At 48.6% G+C, this 26,831-nt stretch overlaps 1 pseudogene across 1 annotated transcript in view; it reads right to left on the bottom strand.

The window, feature by feature from the left end:
• Positions 1-20,094: 20,094 nt before the first annotated feature.
• Positions 20,095-26,831, bottom strand: part of LOC310922072 (chromosome-associated kinesin KIF4-like) — a 28,776-nt pseudogene continuing 22,039 nt past the window's right edge. Inside the window, exons 19-30 of the transcript in view lie at positions 26,605-26,718; positions 26,253-26,407; positions 25,593-25,687; positions 25,026-25,160; positions 24,144-24,314; positions 23,697-23,804; positions 23,446-23,521; positions 23,261-23,362; positions 22,445-22,594; positions 21,562-21,678; positions 20,791-20,925; positions 20,095-20,274 (exon numbers count right to left, since the gene is read on the bottom strand). The product of the transcript in view is annotated as a chromosome-associated kinesin KIF4-like (transcript). The remainder of the gene's footprint in view (positions 20,275-20,790; positions 20,926-21,561; positions 21,679-22,444; positions 22,595-23,260; positions 23,363-23,445; positions 23,522-23,696; positions 23,805-24,143; positions 24,315-25,025; positions 25,161-25,592; positions 25,688-26,252; positions 26,408-26,604; positions 26,719-26,831) is intronic.

Raw genomic sequence — 26,831 nt, 5'->3', positions numbered from 1 at the left:
CTGTTTCTTGCTTGATGGAATCGACCATTGCTCGCAGCTGCTGGATTGATTTTTTGACGTTCTCTGCCTTGGATGATAGAACTCAGAAAAAAGGGGTTAGTTAAACAACCACTGAAAACATTCAGCTGGAGGAAACAGCTCTTCTGCTTCCTCTTCATGACAGAAAACCCAGGAGGGAAGAGTAATTGGGCGAGGAGGACTTGCCTCTGGGCCCGCTTTCTCTTCCTCCTTTTTCCTCCTTCTCCAGGAGGCCACAGTGACCTGGGGTACTTTTGTTTCTGAAGCCTTGGGGACATAGGGTCTCACATTTCTGGAGGGGATCCACCGCAAACCGGTGGGAGTGGAGACGCAGGCGTACCCGCGCCCCCAGGTGACCAAATCGTGAGGACCCTGTATCCTCAAAGTTTCTGGATCCTTGACAAGGACTTTTGGCCTTTCCCGGGGCTCTAACTGTGAGCTCCCCCGAAAGTGCCTTGTCACCGGCGGGTTCATGGTCTCAAAGGAACAGTTAAGAAAATTCAAAGTGAATACAGCACGGACTAGTCTTACAGATGGTGGTTCAATTTTGAGGATCGGTTGCTGCTGGCTGAGGACTCTTTTGAGGTTCTGGTGAGTCCTTTCCACAATCGCCTGACCTGTCGGAGAGTGGGGGATCCCAGTTTTGTGTTCCACTCCCCATTGCTGCAGAAAACTGCAGAATTCCTTGGATCTGTATGCTGGACCATTATCTGTTTTCAGGGACCTTGGGATGCCCAGGACAGAGAAAGCCTGGATGAGATGCTTGATAGCATCCCCAGCCTTCTCCCCTGTGTGGGCAGAAGCAAAAACAGCTCCTGAGAACGTGTCCACAGAGACGTGCACGTATTTCTGCCTCCCAAAGGGGGCAAAGTGCGTGACGTCTGTCTGCCACACTTCACAGCTGGACAAACCACGGGGATTCACGCCTGTGGGCATGGATGGGATGGCATACCTGTGACATTGCGGACAGCCAGTCACAATCGCTTTGGCCTGGTCACGGGTTAAGTTAAACTGCCGGACCAGACCTGGCGCGTTTTGATGGTGAAGCTGATGGCTGATTCTGGCTTGCTCAAAACGGTTTGGCAGAGGGGCCACCTCCACAGGGGCAGCGAGAGCATCGGCTCTCCTGTTTCCCTCTGCTATGAACCCTGGGAGCTCTGTGTGTGACCTGGTGTGCATCACATAAAAGGGTTGCTTCCTGTGGGAAATCAGTTTGACCAGCTTGGAAAGCAACTGAAACAGCGTGACGTTGGAAACCTCCTGCAGCACAGAATGTTCTGCTCTAGAAACTATCCCTGCAACATAACTCGAATCTGTTACCAAATTGAAAGGTCCAGGGAACGTCTCAAATGCTCTAACGACTGCGGCCAACTCAGCGACTTGAGGCGATCCTTCCACCTCAACAACCTCTGATTCACACCTCTGGGTGAGAGGGTCCCGCCAAGTCATAACTGATTTGTGGGACTTTCCGGACGCGTCAGTGAAGACAGTTAGAGCCTTAAGAGGCTCCTTGCTTTGGACACTTTTTAACTCCAATCGAAATTGGGCATCCGAATTGAAAATTTTGTGGGCAAGCCGATGAATAGAAATTTGGCCAGGGTAGTTATCTAGGGCAAACTGCAGTGCTTCATTCTCTTGAAGCAGATGCTCTAACATTGCTTTTGTAATTTGACCCGATTTTAATTTGATTGGCATGTGAATGCACTCAAAGTCACAACCAGCCAATTCCCTAAGGCGAACTCTGGCTTTCCGAATCAGGTCAGCCATAAATTCTTGTGGCTTTGTCATTCTTTTGGTCCTGTGGTGGCTCAGAAAGACCCACTCTATAATAGAGAGAGGATCTTCTTTGCCTTGGACCTCCCTTGATTTTTGGAGGGTTTTGCTGTTCCATTGGAAAATCATCCCATGGAGATGTGGCAGCTTTCCTAGAATGATGAAACGAAAAGGCAGGTCAGGTTTACATCTGTTGGCCTGTCTGGTGGACAATGCGTGTTGAATGTTATCAAGTGCAATCTTTGCCTCTGGGGTGAGGGCCCTGGGTGAACTCAGTTCAGCTCCCCCTTTTAACAAATTGAAAAGGGGGGCCAGGTCTTCGGTAGAAAGACCCAGCCAAGGTCTCACCCAATTCAAAGCTCCACACAGCTGATGGACATCTGCAAGGGTCTGAATTTGGGTCTTGATTTCCAATTTTTGAGGAACAATAGTCCTCTTCCCAATTTCCAGCCCTAGGTATTTCCAGGGTGGCATCTTTTGAATTTTGGATTCTTGCAGTTCAAAACCTGCATCAACCAGTGCAGACACTGTGAGGTCGAGTGCATGTGCCAACAGGTCGTCTGTTGGTGCGGAAATCAACACGTCGTCGATATAGTGATGGATTATTACTTGGGGCACCGCTGCACGCACAGGTGCGAGCAGGGAAGAAACATACCTTTGACAGATCACAGGTGAATTTTTTAAACCCTGCGGAAGAACTTTCCACTGATACCTCTTTCGCGGAGCCTCTTGGTTCAAGGTGGGCACCGAGAAGGCAAAGCGTGGGGCATCATCAGGATGGAGGGGAATGTGGAAAAAACAGTCTTTTATATCAATGACAGTCAAACTCCAGTTTTCGGGGAGCATGCTTGGGGCGGGCATCCCTGGCTGCAGGGATCCCATGTCCTCAATTACCTCATTAATTTTGCGGAGGTCGTGTAGGAGCCTCCACCTGGTCTTATCTGCTTTCTGAATGACAAACACTGGAGAGTTCCACGGTGAAGTGGTCTCTTCAATGTGGCCTTTTTTCAGCTGTTCTTCCACAAGCTCATTGAGCGCCTTTAACTTTTGCTTAGAAAGTGGCCACTGCTCTATCCAGACTGGTTCATCTGACAGCCAATTCAGTTTCTGGACAGGGCGCTCCTCAGTGACCACTGCCCGAAAAACCTTTGGAGGGTCAGGAATGTTAATTGTGACCCCCCATTGGGACATCAAATCTCTTCCCCACAGAGGTTCGTCAAAATCCAAAACGAAAGGGCGTAGCGTGGCCAATTGCCCTTTTGGCCCTTCAATTGTCACTGCCTTTTTTGACTGCTTGGCCAATTGCAAGCCTCCAATACCGTTTACATGTTTGACAATGTCCTGCAGTTCCCAATGTGATGGCCACATCCTTTCTGGGACGACCGTCACATCAGCGGCTGTGTCCCAAGCTCCTTTAAGGAGTTTGGATTCCCCACCCATGGAAAGCTTACAGTAATCTTTTGGCCTGAGCCTATCTTTTTTACCACAGCGACAGTGGTGTCTTTGTCGCTTTCTCCTTTGCCACTTTCTGTGGCACTGTCCTCTGGACTTGCTTTTACTGCAAGCCCTTGCACTGCTGGGATGGCCTGGGCAATAATTTGCCCTTTTGGTAGGAAGGTGGGTGGGTTTTCACTGCGGAGCCACACAACAAATCGCTCTGGGTCAGTTGTGATTGTCCCAGGGGCGATCTTTATGTCTGAGGGGGTGAACTTACAGTCTCCGATGACCACGAATTTTGTCTCCACCATGTGCCACGTGCCGGGTTCCTTTGAGACCATGGCTGTTTGCCACTGACTGGCCCGCAGGTGAAGAGGCTCAGCCAACTGGAGCCTAAAGAGCTCATACCTGTCTGTTGTTGTCAAGGATCCTGATGGCTCAGGCAATACTATGTGCCTCGGTTTCCCTTGTTTTGTCAGGTCCTGTGAAGAGAGAGACAAATCTGATTTAGGTGACCTTTTTTCTTTTTGGGTTATTTGGGCTGCCCGATTGGGGTCTTCACGCTGGGCAGTCCCGTGCTCCCCAATCAGTTTTTTGACACCCTGGTGTTCTTTTTGTTCTCCCTCCCCTCATGTTCCCTTTCCTGTTTTAAGATATTGTCAAATCGTCCCTTCAATGGACACTGATTGATCCAGTGATCGTTTTTTCCACACAGAAAACACGGGCTGTTAGCTCGTGCAGGAGTGTTCTTCTTGTGTGGTTCTGGTGTTTTAGGTGTTTCCACGGCAGCAGCGGTGATTTTCTGGCGCGATTTCCCCTCTCTCAGGGCTGGTTTTCTGCAGTGTGGGACGACGGCGCTCACGGCTTGCAGCATCTCCTTGAGAGGAGGTGTCGAGCCTGGTTCTCTGGGTATGAGATTTATGGCAGCAGTGCATTCCTCATTCACATGAGAGAATGCTAACTGCTGTATCACTTGTTTCTGTCCCTCTTCTCCAGCAAACTGCTGTTCCACAGCTGATGCAAGTCGCTCCACAAACTTGACATAGGGTTCTTGTGGTTCCTGAAAAATGTCTAAGTAATATTGTGAGGGGCCATCTGGTCGCATTTTTAAAAAGGCTTTGCAAGCTTAATTAGCTACAAACTCAGGGACATTTTGGGGAATGTTGGTGGCCTGATCTGAGGCTGCTTTCCAATCACCTTCACCTAACAGGTGGTTTAGGGTAATAGGATTGCCCGCATTGTCAGTTGCTGTGGTTGAATCCTCCAGCAAACCTGGCAGTGCAGTTTTCAGCAGTTTTCCCCAAGTGACCTCCCAAAGCTCAAACTCCATTTTGCTTGAGAGGCACTTGAAGATCTGCCTCAAATCAAATGGGACAACTGTGATCCCACCAAAGGAAGTAAACAACATGCCTTCGAAGTAAGGGCTATCTCGCCCATACTCCTTCAAGGCCTTCATGAGGTCTTTAACAAGCGTCTGTGACAACGCTTTCCAGGTGGCAACCGTCGTTCCCTGTCCTCGACTCCTGCGGTATGTCACCGGAGTAACTGTGGGCACTCCACCTGGGTTTGCACCCCCGGGCTTCTGATTCCCTCCCTCTGGGTCCCCAGTCGCAGCATCAGCTGCGGGTCCTGGGACAGCTGCCGCTTTGCAGCATGTCTCCGAGCCCCAGCTGTAAGCTGGGGGTGGCTCCCAGCCTGCCTGTGGCACGGGCAGATGGAAGCTCGGAAGAGCATTCCCCAAAGGAGGTGCAGTTGGGAAAACCGTGTCGCCAGGTGGGGGGTAGGGCGGGAGTGGGGGGGCAGCAGCACTCGCGCTGGAAGGGGGCTGTGGGCTCCACGCTCCCATCGGCATCGGCAGCGGCTGGTGGGAGGGCGGTGCTGGGGTTGGGGCAGCGCCGCACGGCAGTGAGGGAGGGACAGAAGCTCCGTCCGCGCCGCACAGGGGCTGCGGGGGGGCGGGCTGGGGCAGGGGCGCCCCGGCCGTGCTGCACGGGGGCGACGGGAACGCGGGCTGGGGCAGGGGCAGCGCCTCGCTCGCACCGCGGGGGGCAGGGAAGGGGTTCCACGGCGCCATCGGGGGCTGCCGCAGCGGGGGAGGGGAAGGGGGGGGCCACGCGGTCTGCTCCGCCCGGCCACGGCTCTGGGAACGCGGCAAACGCGGCGGCGGAGCCGGCGTTCTGGAGGGCAGGGGGAGCAGCAGCCGCGGCGTGCGGCGGGGGAGGGGGAGCCGGCCAGGCGGCGGGGGGAGCGGGCGGCCGCGGCTCCGGGAACGGCGCCGGTGGCGCCGGGAGAAGCGGCGAGCCCCACGCTGTTTGGGCTGCGCCGTGATCTCCTCCCGGTCCCGGGAGTGGGACCGGCACGGTGGGGGGGTGGGGTGGGTACGGGGCTTCCCCGGGACCGCACGGCTTGGGAAAGCTCAGCCCCGAAAAAGTGCAGGGAGGGAAAAGGGGTTGGGTCGGGTACGGGGCGGTACCGGCCCGGCACGGAGCAGGAACAACCCACTCCGGGGGCGGGGACTGCAGGGGGAAGGTTCGGGGCGGAGTCGGGGCGGCGCCCGCACAGTAGGAGGAGGGCACACCCCACCCCTGGCTCTGCGGGGGCGGGGGAAGGGGCGGGGGAAGGGACGGGGGCAAGCCATGAGAGGAAAAGAGGGGTGGGTACGTGGAAGGACCGGTGGGATTCTGGGAGAAAGAAGGCGAGGGGGGAAGGGAACAAAGAGAGGATGGCTGCTCCTCGTGGCTGCCGCCATTACGGGGGCATATTTCTTTGTTCTCTGAAGAGGGGGGGCCCTCTGCGTCTCCCTTTGGGGGGTTTTCACAGCCGTTTTCGCTGCCGGTCCCAACAGGGGGTGTTGGGGGCTGGTGGTCTTCCTCGGCAAATGAGAAACGGACTCTGGGTTTGTTGGCTGGGCAAATCGGGGGGGTAGTGGGGGGGGTTTGGGCATCCTGGCCAGCCAGGCTGCCCCGGGAACCCCTCGCAGCCCGGCCGTTGCTGCAGGGGGCAGGGGACCCTGGAATTCTGAAAGCGCCCGGACAGGGGGACCCCTGGGGGGCCGGAGCACTTTTCAGGATACCTGGGGGGGTTTTGGGGGTTTTAGGGGACTTGGGGGGCTTGGGAGACTTGGGGGGGGGGGAAAGGGGAGACTTGGGGGGTTTGGGGGACTTCGGGGAGGCAGGGGGATGAGACAGGGGGGGCTGGGGAGACTCGGGAAAGGCAGGGGGAGGGGGAAGGGGGGAAGGGACTGAGGGAATGCTTTGAGAGGATGCAACTTTGTTATCTTGCATTCCTGTGATCTCTGTTAAAGCGGCTTTTATCTGCCATGGCCAAAATGCAAATTTTGAAGCTAGGACATCTCCTGACTTCGCTAACTGTTCCAACTTTTTAGAAGCATTTTCCCAGAACCAAATGCTGTTCACTTGGTCCGAATTAACATTCGGAAAATGCAAAAACAAATACCTAATAAATTTTTTCAGTTCCTTTTTTGAGTATTTAACTTTGGCGACAATTAAAACTCCAATTAAACTTTTAAAAACCTCTTTCTGGGTGGTGTTTAGTCCGTTTCCCATTCCGACTAGCTGTTACTTTTTTCACCACCCCTTCCCAGCAAAACCACCCCAAATCCCTGTGGGCGTCCTTTACTAGGGGTAAGGGCTTGCTCAGGGCGGACCCCCGGTCCCCCCTGTCCCGTCCCTCCCAGGCGTTGCGCAACCTAGATCCCTGAGGCTTTTCCAAGCCTCTGTGGTGGGTATCCTCCCCTCCCTTTGAGGAAAAATACTCACCAAGCCCTCGGGACGCTGGAGACGTTGCTGGGGCAACCACAAGCCAGAAAGGGACTCCTCTGGGCAGGAGCTGTTCCCTCCGTCCACCAGGGGCACTTTTTGAACAACCCCAGTGGTGCCTGGAGTGCTGAAAACCTCGGGACACGACAAAGCGACGTCCTCTCAGAAGGTCTCTGGGTCACAGGGTCCGAGTCTTCCTCGGGCCTCCGTGTCAGCCCCCACGGCACAGCCAGTCAAAAGGCGTCTGCAGGCCCTGCGTTGGCGCGCCAATCTGTTGCTTCGCGTATCTGTCTCTCAGGCCAGCCCAGCGTTCGGCTGGACCACCCTGCCAGCTCTGATACGCCCCAACAGTACCTTTGCGTGGGTCTTGGCTCCGCAGTACCTTTGCCTTGGCTGTCACGGCCGTGGTTCGAAAGAGGGGACACTCTCAAGGCTCAGGAAGAAGGTTTTATTTGGGGATCACAGGAGCAGTTCCTGGTCCCAGGCCTGTGCCTCTGGAGAGTGACCCAGGGCCTGGTTTGCAAGGGGTTTTTGTTCCCCAGAAATCTCAGGGGTGGGCACAAGTTACAAGACCAATGAAACAAAGCAAGGTGGGTAAGGCCAAATGCAGTACACAACATCAACAAATCAGGTAAATTGGGATGGGGTCCTGGGAGATCCACCAATCACTGTCCGACACCTCTCCGAGAAGGTTTCGGGCCTGGGAGATGATGGGTGGGGAGGGGAGATGCATTGAGATGAGGGAGAAAGACAATGGGATGACCGAAACTCTGGGCAGAGGATTAGGTTGCCTTGGAAACTCTTATCAACTTCTGATAAGAACATTCCAAGCCAAGAACTTTACCTGGCTGGGGTTAAAGTCCAAATCACATCAAACCTACAACTAAAAAACCTATGAAACAATTTCAGCACCCCCACACTACTAATTCAATATTCACTTAGTAAATCACAGATACTTTTGCTCAAAAGAATCCACAAATAATCTCCCCAATTCATATTGTTTACAATTTAAAGGATTATTCTATCATATTCATATTACAGTCTGTTACCAGGACTCATAGGAGATTTTCAGCCTAGAACTAAAGCTACTTGTCATCTCTTCCACTTAAGAGGTCACTCTTCCTTTACTGACTTTGAGATCTTTATATTGTCTCTTAAATGTCTCCAATTTGGTCATCTTTCACACTAGGGAAAAGTTAGGGCTTTGGAAATTTCATCTGTGCCAAAAAAGAGTTAAATTTTGCTCAGGTCTTTTTTTTCCGGGCTGCGGCTGACATCAAGGCCACGCTGGCTGCAGAAATGGGGGAAGGGGGGGAAGAAACTCACACTAATTGGAGCAGCGCAGAGCAGCTTGGGCAGTCAGGGATCTCAGCTGCAGCCTCCATCTCCACCCCCAGCAGCCGATGAGGGGCCCGGAGGCATGGTAAGACCAAGGCCAGCTCCCCCCACGGGGGGTGGGGAGCAGCGGGGCCTGGCCAGCCTGGGCCTCCCCTCAGGGCTGTGTTACCTTCTCTGTCCAGAACTAAGAGAGAGGCTTGGCTTGGGCACACTCAGTTTATATGGGTATTACCAAAAGCCACTTTCTGTTTTCTCAGTAGTCAAAATACATGTCAATCCCTGTCCTTTCCAAAACAAAATTTCAGGTTCTAGCAGGGCAATATTTCATTAACCAAAACCCAAACTGTGTTAACTTATGACGATATCATACAGTGGCTGGTGTTGCAGATATGCCTGTTCTGTTTAGCATTCAGAGATAAGGGGAGATTGACCTGGATAACCACCCTGATACCTACCCCAAGAGAATAGGGATGCTGCCACAGAGCCTGAAACGGCCCCACAGTCTAGGGATACTGCCCCAGAGTCTGACCCTGCCCCACAGCCCACCTTAGAAATTAACCACCCGGCTTGGGGGAAGGAGATACCTGAGATGAGCCGGATGCTGAAGGAGCACATTTCCCCAGTGGTGGCCTCATTAGCCTCATTAGCCCCAGCTGATGGGAAACCTTCCCCCTGGCTCGCAGAGGGAAAGTCTAATGGTGCAGCAGTGGAACCCACAGACATTACAACTGTCCAGGTTCCAGCTGAACCACAGGGGAAGTCACAGCCAGCAGCAGTCGCCTGTTGCTTCGCGTATCTGTCTCTCAGGCCAGCCCAGCGTTCGGCTGGACCACCCTGCTAGCTCTGATACGCCTCAACAGGACTTTTGCGTGGGTCTTTGGCTCCGCAGCACCTTTACCTTCGCTGTCATGGCCGTGGTTCGAAAGAGGGGACACTCTTAAGGCTCAGGAAGAAGGTTTTATTCGGGGATCACAGGGGCAGTCCCTGGTCCCAGGCCTGTGCCTCAGGAGAGTGACCCAGGGCCTGGTCAGCAGGGAGTTTTTGTTCACCAAAAATCTCAGGGATGGGCACAAGTTACAAACCAATAGAACAAAGCAAGGTGGCTAATGCCAAATACAATACACAACATCAACAAATCAGGTAAATTGGGGTGGGGTCTCTGGGTGATCCACCAACCACTGTCCGACACCTCTCCGAAGGTTTCGGGCCTGGGAAATTGATGGACAAGGGGAAGAATATACATTGGGATGGGGGAAAAGACAATGGGATGACCAAAGTCCAGGCAGAGGATTAGGTTGTCTTGGAAACTCCTATCAACTTCTGATAAGAACATTCCAAGACAGGAGCTTTACCTAGCTAGGGTTAAAGTCCAAATCACATCAAACTTATAACTAAAAACCTATGAAACAATTCCAGCACCCCCACAGTCGCCCCTGTGGAAACAAGGAAGTATAAGATAAAATCAGAGCACCCAGGTAATAAGGATAAGAAAGGAGGGCCCTCACAACCTGCAGGGGAGCCACAGGTTGAGATCATCACCGAGTCCCTGTCGTATGAAAGTCTCCATAATCTGTAAAAAGATATTGCACGATGGGGGCATGAGGCTTATACAGCCTGGCTACTTTGGGTCTGGGACCTTATGGGTACAGGTGTACAACTGGATGGTGGTGAGGCAAGGAATTTGGGATCCTTGACCTAGGAATGAGGTGTGAATCAGGTATTCGTAAGGGAGCCAGGGCCCCTTTCCCTCTGGAAGTGGCTTTTAGTGAGTGTAAGAGAGAGGTTTGTCCATAGAGAGAATGCAGGAGCACCATCATACAATGGACTGGAAGACCCTTGAGGAAGGAATCCAACAGCTGAGAGAAGTAGCAATATTGGAGGTACTCTTTGGGAGGGGTGGACAGCATGATAATGACCCCAATAAGATTAGGTGCACAGGGCAAATGTGCAATCTAGCAAGTCTAGGGCCATCTCAATACACCACCTTCGTTGCAATAATTAATGCCAAAGATAACTGAGAGACAGTGGGTTCTGTAGCCAACAAGCTTAGAAATTACAAGAGTATGATCAGTGGCCCAATGCAGGCTCATGTCTCTGCTGTGGTTAAGGAACTCAAAGAGGAGATAAGGGAGGTGAGGGAGGAGATGAGGAAGAACAGTTCCCATATGGCACCAGTGCAAGTTACAGGCCCCAAAGTCAGAGCCCAATGCCCCCCAGCTAAAGAGAGAGGGTACACCCCATGAGCTGACCTGTAGTTCTTTCTGCAAGACCATGGGGAAGACATGGGAATGTGGCATGGGAAACCCACTTCTGTCCTGGCAGCTCGGGTGCATCAACTCAAGGAGGGAAACACTAAGCGAGGGAGTTCCACTAAAATGAAGGTAGCCTCAGGCTCCCATGACCAAGCTGCCAGGTATTACAGGAGTGAGGATGATCTGTCAGATCTCCTTGAAGGAACCTCTAGTATGTATGCCCAGGAAAGAAATGGTAACCAGGACTAGAGGGGCCCTGCCTCTAGCCAGGAAGAAGCAAGGGAAAAACAGGTCTTTTGGACGGTGTGGATCCAATGGCCTGGCACATCAGAGGCATAGAAATATGAAGCTTTGGTCGACACTGGGTCTCAGTGTACTCTAATGCCATCAGAACATGTGGGGGCAGAACCAATTTTCATTGCTGAGGTGATGGGGGGATCACAGGAATTGACTCTGTTGGAAGCCGAGGTGAGCCTGACCAGAAAGGAGTGGCAGAGACATCTGATTGTGACCGGCCCAGAGGCCCTGTGTATTTTGGGCATAGACTTCCTCAGGAATGGCTATTATAAAGACCCTAAGAGTCTCAGATGGGCTTTTGGAATAGCTGCTGTGGAGGCAGAGGGCTTCAGGCAATTGAACACCTTGCCTGGACTATCAGAGAACCCATCTGCAGTAGGACTCCTGAAGGTAGAAGAGCAATGAGTACCAATTGCCACATCGACAGTGCACTGCCGGCAGTATCGGACTAATCAAGCCAATTTCAAACCAAGACATATATTTAATTTTTTATATATGAACATAACTCAGGCACATATTGGGGTTTATATATGTTGCAAGATTCCTCAGGGAAGGAGAACATGATTTATATCTAGATATTGAACTACCCTGACTGAGGCCTAACCTGAGGCCTTGAAGCCTGTGACACAGGAGAAAATTCTCAGTAAGCTGTGGCGCAGCTAGAATTAGATATTAAGGTGTTTGGGAAAGATAATAAGGTGTTGAAGGTCACTGAATAGAGTTGTTAGTAAGCACGTGTTAGCCACCTTAAGAGTAAACCAAATAATGTGTGTTTGCATTCTTCCCTCTGCTGTGTGCCAATGAAAAGGTTGTTACATATATAAACTATGTAGAATGGTATATAAACTGCTGCACTGCACGTAATAAATGGACTACGTAGAATTAACCATAGTGGTCGGATCTGCGTCTGTCTCAGTCCAACTCTAATTATCGATATCTCTGGCTTCGTAATGGTGCCCGAACAGGGACCGCTTTGCTTAAATGCGTTTGTTCGCTTAGATGTGTTTGTTTGCTTGGATGCAGAAATCGTCTAGACGTGTGTGTTATGAGAGCTCTGTTTTAATTGTGGTGAGAGTTCTTGGGTGGATTCTGCCTTGCATGTAGGAAGAACCCACAAGAGTTCTAGCTTAGATGTGGTAAGAACTCATTAAGCCTCCTTGCTTGGACCTGAATCGGAACCGGCTTGGATGCAGAGCGAGCCGAGACCGAACAGACTGAGCGGAAGGAGCAGAGGGTTGGAGCCGCAGGGCCGGCCGTTCAAAAAACGTCAGCGCCATCCCGTGGCCAAAGGTAAGCCGCAGTGGGGAAACAGCTCAGAAACAGCACAAAGACAAAATGGATGCCGACCTTGGTGCGGCAGTGCGGCTGCTTTGTAATATCCTCTCTAAGAGAGGTGAAAAACTGAAGGAGAGTGAGTTAGAGCAGTTAGCCCTGTGGGCTCAGAAAAATGGGAAGTTAAATAAGCTGTCCTTGCTGTTCAGTGCCGCGGAATGGAAGGAGGTTGGAGATTTGCTTTGGGAATCGACCGATTCCGAAGGGGAAAACAGGACGAGTGCCCGTGAACTTGGTGTTGTGTCGCAAAAAGTACATCGTACCTTGCAAGTTGTCACAGTTGAGAAAAAAGCGGCTGCAGCAGCTGCAGCAGCGATCGAGGCTTTAGAAGGGGCAGAGCAGACAAATCCAGAAAATCCGTCCCTTCCATCCCAAAAATCCGCCAGAGTAAGGAAACTTTTCGGCATTTGCAATCGCCCGATTCGCGGCTTGAGCGCACCCATCAGCCCCACCCCGCAAGATATTTTAGATCAGGTGACTCAGGCAGAGGACTCATCTCCTCGGCCGCTGAGACAGTCTGAGAGCGAACCAGAAATAGCTCAGCCACCCAACTCTGTGGGCGTGGAGACAGGCGGAGATTCAGGCGGGGCTGAGGGCGGAGATGGGCAGTCCCAAGTGACGCGGCACGGAGGCGGAACGCAAGGCGGAGTGCGAGGTGGAGACCAGGGTGACATGGCGGCGCAGGCGGAGCAAATCCAGCATCAGTGCACGCGGGCGCACAGCGACCCGGAACAGAATACGCCAGTCACCGGCGCGTGGCGGCATGCAGTGATGCTGAACTCTCGTTTTCCCCCGCGGGGGAGACGCTGGCTCCACAGCGCCTGGCAACCATGGCGTCCATGACAACCACAGCAGCAGCGGCTGCGCCCGCAGAGACGCCGGTGTGGTCGCGCAGCCCCAATTTAACGAAATATTCTCTTCTTTCTGATTTTGATTAGGACTCAGAAGCTTCAAACAATCAAGTCACAGTGTTTGCAGCACGTGACAGCACTCGCAGAGACAATCGCAGCGTGTCACTGCCTCACAACGCAAACAGCATTCATCCGAATTGCATCAAGCTCTCTCCAGATTTGTTTGACTGTCACATCATCATAACAAACAAGAGCAACAGACAGCTGCAAGCTCTCAACCTAGAGCCCAGAGAGACCATAGCCTTTTTCCATCTCCACCAGCAATGCCACCTGTTTCTTCAGTGTCAATGCCAGCCTTTTCTAGAGTGTGATTGCAGCATAGTTCTCATCAAGTCCAGCTAAGACTACTTCTGGACAGTGGAGCAAGTGTTTCTACCCTAAATAAATTGTGTTGGCCTTCTGAGTGGTCCTTACAGGCTCTGAGCAACCATATCATCAGTGAGTGAAATGAGAATTTCTGCAATCAGCACAGATCCCATTCACATCATTTTTGAAGACAATCAAGTTATTGTAGCATGATTGTACGTCATGCCTTTGCCTGTCAGGCTTCCAGGACTGTTGGGCAGAGATGTGTTATCCCAGCTTGGCTTGGTTGTAACCACAGATCAGCATTCTGAAGATCACTTGGTTAACTAACAACCCTGTATGAGCTGAGCAGTGGCCAATGACTGAAACAAGGCTGCAAATTGCAAAACAGCTGATTCAAAAATGACTTAATACTAGACATATTAAAAATGCTAACAGTTAACAAGTTTGTGCCTCCTCAGCAGAGCTTCCTTTATTCAAGTATCAGATGCTGTTTTCTGGAGTGTTGAATGATACAGAAACAATCTGTGCAAGTGCAGCTACTGGTGCTCCTCTGAGTTTTTCAGTCCAGAGCAAATTAAAGATACGAGTATGATAGTTACCCTAAAATATGCCCACTTGCCATTGTTTTTCCATGGCAAAAGAAAAACGGGGAGGACCGATCTGACCAAAAATTCGATTCTGCAGCAAAACTGGCCACTCCAATCCATCCTTCAAGTGACAATGGCCTTTCCTGTTCTTCCTAAACCGTCAGTAATGACAGTGCACTAGTTCCTTCTCGAGTTTTAATCTGGATTTTCTCACCCGAGATTCCAAGGCTGGTGGTTCATGTGGGCTCGAGGGAGTGATTTTCCCTCTTGACCTCTGAAGGATTTAGGGTCTGCTGTCTGACTCTGTGTCTCTGTGTTCTATGCTGAGCTTGGTGCTCGGTGTTCAGCGCGAGAATGATGAGGAGTCTCAAGGTCTTGGTTTTCTGGTTTCTCGCGTTGTTTATCAGTTCTTATCTTAAAATTCTCTGTGTCCGGCCAAGATGTTCACAGCAGCCTGGACACGAGGTGACTCCCCCCGTGATGGGAGGTTGCTACCTCTTATACAGATAACTACGTACCCATTATTTACAATTCTGTGCCAATGTCTATCACCTATACTAACAGGGTCATTTCTATTCTGATCCAATCCACTGAAGCTACTTTGTGCCCACGTCACTACAGAAGATGGATGCCAAGGGAGAAGAAGAAGAACCCAGGGCACCACCCTAAAATCACCATCTTGTCCCTTTGCATCTACATTCTAAAAACCCAAACTACAAAATCTTCTGCATGGTGATAACTACACTACTCTCAGTAACACCTTTGTGACTTGCAATTCTTCTCTGTGTTGGATGTTTTTCACATGGACCAAAATCAAAGACTGTCTTCCTGGGCTCTGTGCCAGGCAAACCCCCCTGCACAGACCCCAGACCCTCTTTTTCGGGTCCCAGGCCTCTCTACCGAGGTCTGTGACTTTCCAGGGCGCCCAGAGGGATGCCCTGGACTCCAACAGTTCCTGAGTATTATTGAAGAATTTTGCCATGTGCAATAGCTCATGGCTGAGCAGATGAATGGCTGGGCGGATGAAAGAATTGTGGAAATAGACAGAAAAGAACCACCAGACTTGAAATAGCTGTTGAGACACTGTTGCACTGCAAGAAGCGTTGTTGGGTTTTGCAGGTGTGGTTCACAATAAGCAGCCAAAAATCCAATGTGGCATCGTCGTGTCAGATTCTTTGTACGTGGTCAGAGTTGTGCAGAGAATCGAAGATGCACTCCTCAGACAAACCCAGAATCAACGCCTTGGATAACTGTTTTTACAACTGAGCAGTGTGCTGAGACAACGTCATCGTGTCTTCTGTGTCATGCACATTCAAAGTCATCAGTGCAACAGAGACGCTGATCCTGTCTGAGTGCCAAGTTGAGTTACCCATGCATGTCCTCCAGCAAAAGTACCATCGAACAAGAAAAGTGATCCAGATGATAACAACCTACCTAGAACACCTTCTGATGCTCCTGAACTTGATTTAAATTAATTCTATAGCATGTGAAATAAGTAGTTTGTATAATTATATTTATAGAAATTAAGCTAAGTAAGCTAAGAATAAATAAATTAAGTTTTAAGATAGTAAATAAGTTAAATTTTAAGTAAGTTAAAGATAATAAGTATATATTTTATTAATTTAAAGTTTTATTGTATGTAGGTTTTAAGTTTTGTCAAAATATACTAATCTAATTTGCAAGATTTAGTTGGGTTTTTTTCAGAAATAAGAAGGCTTCAAAGGACACAGCTGTGATGAAGCACTGAGAAGTGTGTGAATGGAAGAGAAGAAAATTTTTTACATCATGATTGTTATAGGTTGTAAGCTATTTTGTAGGGGTTTTGTGTTGTGTTTTAAATTAAAAAAAAAACTCTTAAAATAGTAAGTAAGTAAGTAAGTTAAGATATTTATAGCCGATTTCTTATGTGCACTTCCTTTCTAATTATCCATGACGTGTCTCTTCAGGATTCTCTTCTATGTTTTTTAGTTGTTTAAGCATTTTGTAATTATTATTGTTAAGAGCCTTGTTCTAAAATTACATTAAAAAATATCACTCTAGATAAAGGCAGGGTTTTGGCCACACCTTGACTTTAACTAGAAGAGATATAATCATCAATAAGCCCAGATGGTTTTGCACCAAAAACTAAATACAAGTCACTTTGACTTGACAATTTGACCTTATAAATATAACAGCTGGACAGACTTTTGAAGTGAATTTGGGAGCCTTGCCTGGCAAAGGACACCCAGGTCTTCACTGGAAAAAAGGTTTTTCAGCTGTTGCAGACTCTGGGAAAACAAAACTATATTTTGGTAATTGACAATCATTCAAATTTACATGTGTTGTTGTTTGACAGTTGTTAACTGTTTGTCATTTGGGAGATTTTCAGTTGTTGCATGTGAAGCTTTTCCTGATAGATTTCAGGCTTAAACAAGAGTTGTGCATTTTTAATCAAAGTACAGTTTGTTACTAACCTATGGCAAAAAGCTTGCTTGTGTTTTTGGACATATAAAACACAAGAAAATTTCTGCAATGAATGTGAAAATCATGTCAAGCACAGAATTTCTAACAGCTTTAAGAATGGAAAAGTGAGCACACAGAATTGAGCAAGTGTCAAGACTGCAACCATTTTTTTGTTGTTTGTCCTGTGTGCAAAGACTTATAGCTTGGGTTTTCTTTTGCTTTGTGTTGTATAAATCTGTTTGACCATTTTCAATCTACAAGCAGTTTTGACAGCTAAAAAGTAAGATGGGAAAACTTGTAGTTCTTAATACTCCTTTTGATAAATGGCTCAATTTATGCAGTTTTGCTAGTTGGATCAAAGACTTAATCCATTCTGGACTCATTTTTTTTCATTGTTATTATAGTTATATTAATAGTTATGCCCCATGTGTTAAAGTGTATACAAAATGCAATTAGCCACACCTTTGACTCAGTCTAGGTAGTTCAAAAGAAAAAAAGGGGGATCTGTTGCAAGATTCCTCAGGGAAGGAGAACATGATTTATATCTAGATATTGAATTACCCTGACTGAGGCTTGACCTGAGGCCTAACCTGAGGCCTTGAAGCCTGTGACGCAGGAGAAAATTCTCAGTAAGCTGTGGTGCAGCTAGAATTAGATATTAAGGTGTTTGAGAAAGATAATAAGGTGTTGAAGGTCACTGAATAGAGTTGTTAGTAAGCACGTGTTAGCCACCTTAAGAGTAAACCAAATAATGTGTGTTTGCATTTGTCGTGGTTTGAAAGCAAAACGAGTGAGAGGCTCCAAGTCAGAAATACAATTTTATAAGAAGAAAGGTAAAAAGGTAAAAATAAAATAAAAGCAATAACACAAAGGACCACTGACAGAGTCAGAATACAACCTGAGCAGGATGGTGGAAGCAGTCCAGATGAGGTGGTCTTCCTGAAGCAGTGATCCTGTAGAAAGGTCTGGTAGCTCTGGTCCTCTGGGAATCCAGTAGGTAAGGGCTGCTTGCACTGTCCCACATACCAGCTTATATCCAGGTGAGAATGCTTGGCTCCTCCCCCTGGGCAGAGCATCTCACAATGGGATGAGGAGTTGTGAAGTGGGTCCTTGATGGCCCAGTACACAGAGATAACCCCTGGAGGGAGTTACCTGTGAGTCATGGGCAAGGCGTTAATGGGCCATTAGCAGAAGACAGCCCAAAGGAAAGGGGCCTGGGAAGAACACTGCCCCACTTGGTTTAACAGTTCATGAAGATGGTGATAGAATAAATACTTTGTGTACATCCTACACTGCAACCCAGGACAGCATTCTTTCCTCTGCTGTGTGCCAATGAAAAAGTTGTTACATGTATAAACTATGTAGAATGGTATATAAACTGCTGCACTGCACATAATAAATGGACTACGTAGAATTAACCATAGTGGTCGGATCTGTGTCTGTCTCAGTCCAACTCTCTCTAATTATCGGTATCCCCGGCTTCATATATATATATATGAGATATATATATTACAATATTTATTTAATTAGATTGTTAAAATATTAACAGAATACTAAATCTGACATTAAATATATAAAAATATAGAGATATATAAATATAATAGGTATATAAACACTTTTTATAAACATGTAGAGAATATAGAGTAGTTAATTATGCATACATATAAACACTGTTAAATATATACAATTCAAACATGCATTTATAGATCTATTTATATAATATATAGTTATATTTTTATGAATATATATGTAAACATGAATATATATATACATAAAACTATTGGATGCTCTCTCATACATCCACAATTTAAAAATAATAATATATAGAAATACATTTCCTTACACAATTGTGTTACTGCCTACTGTTGGCAGGCACAAATATGCATATATTGGTTATAATTAGTATAAAATCAATATAACAATATAAAGGAATTTAAAACAATAGAGATAAGATAATTCTCAAATGTTTTCTAGAATTATATATTATTTACTGTATAATTTATTACAGGGTGGGATTGTTGGGGTGTGCTGTGCAGGGCCAGGAGCTGCATCCATGATCCCGGTGGGTCCCATCCCACTCAGGGTCTTCCGTGGCTCTGCTCCAGGTGCTTGGAACTGCCCCAGTGCCAGCAACCCCTGGAGTGCCCCTAGGGCAGAGCTGGACTCTGGGCAGCCCCTGCTGTCCCCTCTGTCCTGCCCCTGGTGCCACCTCTGTCCCCATCCCACTGCCAGGGGATGCTCCCTCATCCTGAAGGACAAGCTCCCCTCAGCCCCCGGCATTGTCCCCGAGCACAGATTTGGTGCCTTTGTGCTGTGTCTGTTCTGCAGTCTCAAACTCCTGACTCAGGATTGAGCCTAAAGGATGGGCTGTAGGATGGAACAGGATGGGCTGTGGGGTGCCATGACAATCTTCTATTAGGGCATAAACCCTCAGAACTTCCAAGCTCATTTAAATCACTTGGAAATATTTTACAGCTCTCAGGGCCTTTATAGACTTGGAAAGCAGGGAGAGGACTGAAGTCCAGGGTGAGGGGAGATTTTGGGAAGGAATTGTTCCCTGTGAAGGTGGGGAGGCCCTGGCACAGGGTGCCTAGAGAAGCTGTGGCTGCCCCATTCCTGGAAGTGTCCAAGGCCAGCTTGGATGGGGCTTGGAGCAACCTTGGATAGTGGAAGTGGATGATCCTTAAGGCCCCCTCCAACCCAAACCATCCTGGGATTCCTTAAGTTGGCAGAGCCCTCATCCAAAGGGTAAATAAAGAGGATTCTCAGGTCAGGGAAACTACAGCCCAAATCCCACATCCCTATGCTCATCCCAGGGAAGGGCTGGATCACCACCATTGGCAGTAGAGGAAAAATTAAAATTAACAAAGTTACATTTATCACCTTTTCTTCCTGCTGAGACTCATAACTTAGGGCTGAGGGCAAGGAAAAGCAGCAGGACCCTGTTTGGGGTGTCTGGACAGAAAGACCTGAGCAGGTCCCAGTGGCAGCAACTCCTGGACTGGTTTTAAGAAGTGCAGAGAGCCCAGGGGAGGCTGGGGGGTGTTGTGCACAATAATTCCAACTCCAAGCAAGGTTTCTTTAGTAATTCTTTTATTAAAGCTACAAACCAGAGTTAAAATTCCTACATTGTTCACATAGGTCAAGTTTCTAAGTTCATTGAATAAGGGCAGTCCAGTGGCCAAAGGGGTCAGAAAGCCTGACCAGTTCAGAGCTGCTGGTTTAAGACTTCAGCCAGGGCCTTCTCACTCCATGGATCTCCCAGGACAGCTGGAAAAGTTTCTTCAGGCTCTGTGAGAAGAGGCAGGAGCAGATCTCCAGTGCAAAGGCAAAGTTCTTTCAAGACTATAGGTGAAACCATACCCAGCGTTCACAGCTCAGCAGGAGGGAGGGAGCTGAGAACACCCACCTGAAAAATCACCTCCATTCACTCCAGGAATTTGAGAGGAAAGATTCTTACCCGCCCCCTGGCCCAAACACAAATATTTACAGAGACAAGACCAGCAAGAAGCAGAGTTTGACTTTCTTGCTGAGGGAAGGAGCTGCTACTCCAGCAGGAGAATCCAACTCCCTTGAAAGTCACCAGGAATGTGGCCTAAAGGGATGGGAAAGCTCTAGGTCAGGTAAACTCCCTGATGGGAGTGCAGCCTGAGAAGAAGCTGATGTTGCTGCTCAACATCCTCTTCTTCTTCCCAAAGGGGTTCTGGTTCTCCCGGGACTCCTCATCCCTCCCGAGCAGGGAGGCAGCAGTGCTGGGAATCTTCAGGGGCACCTCCTGGTCTGTGACATCCTGCAGGACCTGTGGGAAAGCAAGGGACAATCTTTGGAGTTTAGTCACTGCTGGAGTGACCCACCAGAGGCGGCAGGACACCAAGTGCCAGGTCAACCTCAAGAGTTGCTTTTTTTACTCAAGTCAGGAAAAAGACAAACTTTTAAACAAAATATTAAGATCCAGCAGGAAGAGACAGCAGTTAGAATAGTGGGTTCCCATGGGATAAAGGAATTTATTTAGCTGAGCCAAAATGAGATGTGCCAGGTCAGAGAGCACAACAACTTAAGGTCACTTTGAACATGGACAGATGTGATTTTATCCTGCAAGCTCCTCACTTCCCTTCTCTCCTTGCTGAAGATGCTGCAGGAAAATGTGGCAAGCCTGTGGCATCATTTCAGTGTGGAAACTTAGGAATTCACCACACTCTAAACTTCCACACCACCTGCCTGGAGCTGTGCAGAGTTTTCCAGCAGCAGCTTCTCCTCTGGGGTGATTTCCCTCCAAGATCCCTCATTCAGCAGCTCTGCTCTCCCCTGGGAATACCTTTAAGGTTGGAGTGACATACATGGACTGGAAGAAGCTGTCTTCTGCTTTCATCTCCATGGGGTCTTCCAGCTTCAAGGACCCTTCTGTGCTCCTCACATGTGGTTTCCTTGAGGGGCAGCAGAGGGTGAAGATCTTGCAGAACATCCATCCCTTCCTTTCCCTTCCCACCACAGCCCCCTGCTCTCCAGCTAGGAAGTTTTCCACAGTACAGGATGCTGCAGTTCAGGCTAGGCCTCCATAAAATAGGCAATAATTAGAGCACTGTGGGATGTTCCTGCACCACATCTCTGACATCCAAGAGCAAAATTCCCATTAGGAACATCTTCCTCAATGAACATCAGTTTTTCATGGACTTTCCTGCTGCTACAACCCCTTCCCCAAACCATCCCTTCCATTCTTAAAAAGAAATCTGGGAATGAGTCAAGGTTTTGTGTTGTCTGAAGGCAAAGACACAACTTTAAATTACTGAGTTCAAAAGGAAAATTGAAATTATTTGTCCTCAGATTTGTGGATGAGAAGTGGGAGCATGAAAATCTCTGCTGTGAATCTCCAAATGTCTGTGCTGAAAGGCAGAGTCTGGACCCGCAATGGAAAATTGTCCTCAGTTACCAAAGAGGCACTAGTGACATTCACTGAGTTTCAGCAAAGCGCACGTGCTCCGCCTGGACCAACTATGCTTGTGTGGGAATTATCCCTTCATCCAGCTTTGCTCCTGCCCAAATCCAGGCCCTGCAGCCTCTGTGGCCCCCCAGAGCCAGCAGCACTCACCAGGCCCCAGTCCCTGTTCCTGCACGTGGCTGTGGCGCAGCTGCAGCCGTTGGTGCATCCCAACTTCTGCTTCCTGCAGCCACACTGCCTGTTCCCACAGTGGCCCTTGCACGAGCACTGCGGAGGGAAGGGGGATCCAATGGCCAGGATGCTCCTGGAATGCTCCAGGTCCTGCCAGCTGTGGCATCTCAAGGACAAGGACATCCCCAAGCTGCCCCCTGCTGCATTTCGCTGCCAGTCCCACATCCCATAATAATTTTCTCCCTCATGTCCAGAAAAAAATCCTTCCACCTTCAGATCCATCTTCAGGATCTACAGGATAAGTTCGTTCAGTTACTCAGTGCCTGACTTCAGGTTATGCCAAAGGATCCCAGTTTCTGTGCCAGACTTCCACAAAAAAGGGAGTCCTCACCCCAAGACTCAGGAATTTTTTGAGCCACAGGCTCTGAAGCTTCAAACTGACACACAGAGGAAGCTGAGGCTCTGTCAGGAGTGGAAGCTGCAGATTCCCAAAGGGAACGGGGATCTGCAACAGGCCATCTTTTTTTATTGGGTTTTTTTTCCCTAAAATTGGCTCCCTGGATGGATCTGGCTGCTGTTGGGGCTGTTCCTGAAGTAGAGGCCAGCTCAAGCATGGGCAGCAGGACAGAACATGGGAGAAGGTGACTTGGACAGAAAAATCCTGTCCAGGAAGGTGTTGCTGACTGCAGACAACCTTTGCTCTGTCTGCGGGAAGGTCCCAAATATCCCCAGGCACCCAAATAACCTATTCCTGCCACTTTGAGAACAGTGGAGGCACCACACCTCACAGCTCCATACCCAATCCTTGGACACAACAAGTGATTCCCTAACAGACACTGGATCAAGGGCAGCTGGATCTTACCCCCATGAGGTTTGTCCTTGCTCCTCTGCCTGCTTTCCCAGGAAGCCAGTCAGAATCCTCCAGTTCCCCAGGGTCAGAGAGCAGCTCCTCCACATCTGCCTCGGGGCTGGGTGCTCAGGGCTTGGCCATCATCTGACGGCACCCCTTGGGCTGCAACACAGGAGCATGAGGGGTTAGGCCACCAAAAATCACACAGATTATATTTTATTAATAATTACTATATTTTAATAAGGTTTTACTATGATTTATTAAGGTTTTCAGAGTCCCTCACAGCCAAGAAGGTTGTGAGATGAGGGAGGGAAAAAAAAGAACCAATTGGCAGGATTGAAAATTGAATCAATTTAAACTATTAATGACAAATCCTTGGAAGTCTGAGTTGATGTCACATCACATGACAAAAAACAAGTGTCACACTCCTGACCAAAGACTTTTAAATCATTTCTTCCTCACAGCACTAAGATTTGGCTCTTTGCAAAGCAGCAAAGTTTGCTGTGACACGTGCCTTGCTCCATAATTCAGAGACTGGGAATGCTACAGAAAAACAATCTGGATTGTGAAGGAGGATACAGAGTCAGAACTACAGTGAGGAAACAGGTTTGGGGGTTTGTTTGTCTTTTTTTAAAATCAAAGAACTAATGCAAGGTATTTGAGTCTTCTGGAAAGGACTGAAGGGGCCACTTCAATGAGCAGAACTTCAATGAGTAGAACAAGTGTCTGGTAAAAGCAGCTCAGCAGAAAGAAAAAAACACATTATCAATAGCCAAGATTAACTTTGGCAAAGAATTCAGGTGCAATACAAACTGTGCAGCCTCTTACTTTGGGTGGAACATAATCAAAAGAAGAGTCTGGAGACTCAGGTGGCCTTTGCTGGATGTGCCGGAGCTTCTGGCCACTGGCAACTTGGAGGAGCAGCAGTTTCTGTCAAAAGGGACAAGAATTAGCTTTGCAAAATCCATTAAACCCAACTGCCATGAGGCTCTGGTGTCTGTACAAGACTCTACCTGTTTCAGTGTCATTTTCCTGGAGGAGTTGCTGGTTTTTCTCACAGATCTCCCTCATTTTTTCCGGCTCTTCCTCCTGTTTGTAGGACAAGAGGAAACTTGTTTCATTGGAGATACATAAGAGAAAATCCCTCAGGGTTATTCCAGCCTGCACAGCAACCACCCCATGCAGGCTTCTGAAAAGGGAACACACAATCTTTCTCCTAATTCCAGATATCCCAGAGGATCCCACCCTCTCCCAGCCACTGCACCTGGAACCGGAGTCGCTCCTGCATTTGTTTCTCCTGCTCGTTCAGGGAATCTTCTAACCTCTTCTCTGCTGCTTCTTTCTGCTGGAATTGCCTGAGCAGGTACAGAACCTAAAAGCAAGTTGGAATAAACAGGGGTGAATTCCTGAAAGGAGTACTTGGCATCAAAGTCCAGGCTCAGGGAAATTTCCTGCCACTTTCAGCATAATTCCACCCTGATCTACTTGAAAAGTGATCTTGTTCTCAGGTGTAACCTCCTCATTTAAAGCAGGAGGAAAGTTACTGAATAAACACAGAGATTTCTTTGGCTTTTAATGAACCATCTGCAAAAATCCAACAAAATCTGAGTTGCTATTTAGCACCAGCTTCATTTCAGCACATCCCCCCTCGCCTTCCTCTCTGAGCAGACCTGGAGATCAGATTCCAAGATTTCCATGAGCTGCAATTCACCTTTTCCTGGTGTTGCTGTTCCTGCACCAAAATCTGATTTTGGAACTCTGCCTCCAGCTCTGCTATGTGGTTTCTCTCTTCCATCAGCATCTTCTGCATGTCAGAACAGCTGGCCTGGCTCTGCTCCAGGCTGCTCTGCAGTTTGCTCTCCTGCACTTTGAAGGAGATCAGCTGGAAAACAAGAGCAAGGGATGGCTTGGGACAGAGATTCCCTGCTGGGACAGGTGCTGCAGTGTGGAGGGGAAGCATCCCTGTAACTTCCAGCCACCCCAGGAACTGGACCAGCCCTCAGCACCAAGGAAACCAGGAGAGATTCAGAGTCAGACACTTGGGAAGTGCAAACTGGGGAGCTGAGGGTCTTGTTCACAGTTCTGAATTCACCTCCCTTCCTGCAACACTCAGAGTATTTTCCTTTTCACCATTTTCCTTTGATTTCCAAGCACCAGGGAGCAACAGGTGATTCTGTCTTTCAGTTGCTCTTTCCCTGATCTCACAATACCCCAATTTCTCTTTTTCCCATCTCAACAGCAATTCCACTGCTTCCCCTGACCTCAGCCAGCACTGCCCTTGTTTCCCTGCTTGTTCAGTAAGTATTTTAGGTACTTTTTCTTCTCTTCCACTTTTGAAGTTTGCCTTTTCCCTCTCCCATGCAAGCATTTAGCTGTTATCTCCAGACCCTCATCTATTCCACTTCCCTCTTCCCTGTTTTTCAGATTTCACTCCCCAATATAGATTACTTTAATCCAAACTTGAGAAGGAAATAAACTTCATCCATTACAAGAGGGCTCCACTGAAATTCCTTTGGTAACTTCCTTTTATTTGTGGCTAAGCAGACTAACAGCCTCTGTTTTCAGGGATAAAAGAGGAAAATCCAGGGTTTACCTCTCCCAGGAGATACTTCAGAGCACATTTGGCCTCCAGGATGGTGGCAATGCTGATGCTGTCACAGCACTGCTTGGCCAATCTCCACTGTCTGCATCCAGGAGTTTCTGCTGCAGATCTGCTATCTGGGCACTCCTGGGAAAGAAGAATCCATGGATTTGGGGTTACAACAGGAGAAAACCAGGGGTGGTTTCTGAGCTAATGTTACTGTTCCCAGAATACTAAGTAAAAAAGTATAAATTGAGATTTTTTGCTGCTCAGTAGATCACCTGGAGCCTGCATTGCTCCCCTGGGGAGTTTTACCTCCACTCCACATTCCCAAATAAAAGTGCAGGTTTTTACCCTTAGAGGTGTTCACTAACAGCTCAAAACACCCAGTCTAAGTGCCTGAGTATTTTCCCCACATTTCAGAAAAATTCCAGCCAGGAAAACCCACACCTTTCCCTTATCATTTCCAGTGTCAGTCTGTGTGTTTTACATCCTCTTCCACCTCCCAGAGAGTTGGGATGGAAATGAGAAAAAGCCAGAGGCAAGGCTGTGTGGATGAGCTTTGTGGCAGTGCCTTACCTGAGTTTCATCTCTGTTTACAGGCTCTCAATCTGCTTGGAGATGGAGAGATCCGTGTCCTGAGCCTCCAGGTCAGACACACAGTATGTGCACCTCTGGAATCACAGCACACAGATCCATGGCAGGAACAGGGGAGGAAATCACACATTTACAGATATTCCAGCTAGAAAAGCCTCCAGGCATCTCCCCACAGCTTCAGTTCTATTGTTCCTTCCCAAAAGCCTTTGCTAAGGGGAATAAGCCACTCACATCCCTCAGAATCCTTGAGGCTGGAAAATCCCTCCCAGAGCATTGAGTCCAACCATTCCTCCAACACTGATGGGTCATCCATGTCCCCAAGTGCCACATCCAGACATTTTTTGGACTCTTCCGGGGATGGTGATTCCACCACTTCCCTGGGTAGCCCGTTCCAAAGCCTGACTGTCCTTTCAGGAAAAAAAAAATATCCCAAATTCCATTAAGTAACAAGTTCCTTCAGCACCTCTTGTCCCTGACATGTCAGAGGACAATAACATTAACCCTTTTTCCCAGAAAGGTAGCCAAGGGTAGGATCCATCCCCACCTTCTGAGGGAACAGGTCAAGTAGGAGTGAGAATAATGAATCCAGTATTGCTGAACAGCCAGAAGAGTGGGGTGGGAAAAGGGGAATTTCCCTCTTACCCAGAGCTTTGGAGGGGGTTTTCTCCAGTATCTTTCTTCTCTTTCAGCTGAAGGAGCTCCTTTGCCAGGATTTTCCTGTCCTCCAGCAGGTCTGCCAAGTGTCTTCGAGCTTCCTCAGTGCTGACAAGAACCTCGACTTCATTTGCAAGTCAGTTCTAGAAAAATAACCCCCAAAACCCAGTGGTTGAGCTCAAATCCAAGACTGAATCCTCTGTGAAGGCATTTCAGAGAAACTGAATAATCCCATTGCAATTCCCTGGTCCTCCTGCTGTGCTCCAGCCACCAAGTCCAGCAGCACCCACCCCAAATCCCAGTTTGCCCAGTGTTGGGATGCAAAAATGCTGCTAGCCACTTTGACTCATGCAGCAATTCCTTCCATGCCCCGATTTTGGGTCTCCTTCCATTTATCTGCCGCCTTCTTCTGCTTCTGCAGGGCATCCTTGAGGCGTTTGTTGGCAGCTGCTGCCTGGAAAAGATGCCACAAGGAGCTGAACAGGGACGACTGCAAATCATCTGCTAAAGCTGGAAAGACCAGGGATTCCCAGCCCAGGGCAAACACTGGGACAGTGACAGCACAAG

This window comes from Zosterops lateralis (assembly GCF_965231275.1).
Source record: "Zosterops lateralis genome assembly, chromosome: W".
Lineage (NCBI taxonomy): Eukaryota > Metazoa > Chordata > Aves > Passeriformes > Zosteropidae > Zosterops > Zosterops lateralis.
Note: the sequence above shows the minus strand (reverse complement) of the source record. Positions and strands in the feature narration are given on the sequence as shown.